Genomic DNA, 2,817 nt, shown 5'->3' on the forward strand with positions numbered 1-2,817 from the left:
CAGTCGCGGCGGGCGGGCGGTGGTGGTGGCGGGGAGACAGTCACGCCCCAGCCCCAAGCCAGCTGCCCGCAGCGAGGAGGCGCCCTCAGATCCCAGGCCCACCCGCCCCCACCTTCCTCCTCCCCAGGTTACGGGAGGTCAGGTCTGTCACCCTCCAGACCTGAGTCCCCAGCACGGCCTTCCCAAAGGCCCCCTCCAAAAGTGCAGTTTTCGCACCCCTGAAGCACCTGTTCTTTCAGGATCATTGAATTGGAGGTTAAGAGGGGCTTTTCTCCATCACTGAGGACCAGATCGGGACTGGCCTTACTCGAGTTCTCACAGCCAGTTGACTTCAGACTGCTGTCACCAGAGCCACTGGACATGGATCACTTGGACCCTGTCAGCATGCCTTCCCTTCCTCAGGGGCTGGGCACTGGGGACACAGGGCAGTGAGCAGCAGAGGACCTTTCTGTTAGGCAACTGCCTTTCAGAGGAGTGGGAAGGGTGTCAGCCTCCCCCATACGCCCAAGTTTTAGAAAAACTGGGCAGGGGGCAGTGGCTCAGCCTGTAACCTCAGCACTTTGGGAGGCTGGGTGGGAGGATTGCTTGCGCCCAGGAATTCCAGACCAGCCTGGGCAACATAGGGAGACACCATCTTTTGTTTTCTAAATTAGCTGGGTGTGCTGTTGTACCCCTGTGGTCCCAGCTACTGTGGAGGTTGAGGTGGAAGGATCCCTTGAGTCAGGCGGGTCGAGGCTGCAGTGAGCTGTGATTGAGCTACTGCACTCTAGCTTGGGTGACAGAGAAAGACCCTGCCTTAAAAAAAAAAAAAGAATGTGGGTTTTGTTGCAGAAAATGATTTTTTTTTTTAAAGTAAAAAGAAAAACTGAGTATCTTAGAACATGTGGAAAAAGATTTTTAAAAACAAGAGAAACAGTAGTATCCTCTATCAGTTCCAATCTCTCTGTCTGGTAGGGATCCCTGACCCTTCCTCAACCTGGGGTTCAGTCCCCACTCCCACCACTGTTACTTCAGCCTTAAAAGCAAGAACCCGGAATATCCCTCCTGTCCAGGAGAGGAAGAGGTGTGGTGGGGAGGGCTGTTTGGTGGAGAAGTATGTGTCAGTTGGGATGTGGTGAGAGGCAGGGAGAGTGTGTATAAACACAGAAGAGAGAGAGAGAGTGTGTGTGTGTGTGTGTGTGTGTGTGAGAGAGAGAGAGAGAGAGAGAGAGGGAGAGATAGAGAGAGAGAGAGACAGAGAGAAAGAGAGAAAGCAATGACATGATGACTTTGCTTTTGGAATCAACAACTAGGCCACGGCATGCAGGCAGGTGTGTTTGTATGTATGGGCAGGAGCGTGTGGGGATGTATGTGTGCATGCGTTCACATGCTCAAGTATGTCCCAATGTGACTGGGGTAACAGAGTGGTGGGATGCAGATAAGAATGCTTTTCTCTTAGGAAATGGGAGGAGGGATGAGGAGGAAGACAGAGGAGCCAGTGGCGGTGCAGGGTCTCTGGAAGAGTGGCCTCACCCTAGCTGGGCAGCATCACCTCCGCCATCAAATGCTCCCTGCCTGGCCATTGGCCCACATGTTCAATTAGGAAACAAGCAAACATTTATCATTGTGTCTTAGGTGCCAGCCTTAGGGAAAACAGAGATGAGAGACTGGTCCCTGCTCTTGGGGGATCCCCCCAATCTATCATGCTCGCTCTGTCATCCTTCAAGGTCTGGCTCACAGGCATCTGCTCAAGAGGCCTTCCCTGATTGCTGCCTCCTACCCACTCCGCACCCCCAGCAGAACCTCAGCATCTTGTGCCTGGTGCACCCCTGGTTCCTGGGGGATGGGTGTGTGGGATATGTTTTCCTCAAGGGCAGGGATCTGGCTCTTGTAGATGCCTCCAGTACCCACACAAGGCCCGGCACACAGTAGCAGGCGTTCTGTGTATAGGAACACATGAATCAACCAAAGGACAAAGGAATTAACAGGTGAACAAAGGAAAGCCCAGTGAAAAACGGAATAATGGAAGGTAAGAAAGAATGAATAAAGAAATTCAAGAACTGATGACTGAATAAGCAAACGAATGGAAGAACAAAATAACAACATTGCTTCTCAGGTGGGGCACCATGGCTGATGCCTGTAATCCCATTGCTTTGGGAGGCCGAGGCGGGCGAATCACTTGAGGTCAGGAGATCGAGACCAGCCTGGCCAACATGGTGAAGCCCCGTCTCTTCTAAAAATACCAAAGTTAGCTAGGCGTGGCGCCGGTGCCTGTAATCCCAGCTACTCAGGAGGCTGAGGCAGGAGAATTGCTTGAACTCGGGAGGCGGAGGTTGCAGTGAGCTGAGATCGCGGCACTGGGCTCCAGCCTGGGCGACAAAGCAAGACTCTGTCTCAAAAATACATAAATAAATAGAAATTGCTTCTACTTTTTAAAATATATGTTGGGCCACATTAGTCCCTTGCTTAAAATCTCCCAGTGGCTTACCTTTCATTTTGCTTGGAAAAATAAAAATACAATACATACGATGCCATAATAATAAAGAATAATAAAATCCAGCAGCTTTGTCCTGTCCTCTGAGGCCCTGTGTGCTTGGCCTTTGCCTCCTCCGCAGTCCCATCTTGAGCCATCTTTCCCTTTACCCACATTCGGATCTTTTTCAGTTTCTAGAATACATTGAATTTTTTTCTCACGGCCTTTTTACATGGTGTTCCCTCTTCCTAGGATTCTCTTCTCCTTGCTCTTCACAATACTGCTTCCTTTTTATTCTTCAATTGAAGTGCCATCTCCTCAGGGAAGCCTCCCCTGACTGCTCCTCTAAGGTCTCCTTATTCTTG

Source organism: Macaca thibetana, chromosome 1, assembly GCF_024542745.1.
Source record: "Macaca thibetana thibetana isolate TM-01 chromosome 1, ASM2454274v1, whole genome shotgun sequence".
Classification (NCBI taxonomy): Eukaryota; Metazoa; Chordata; class Mammalia; order Primates; family Cercopithecidae; genus Macaca; species Macaca thibetana.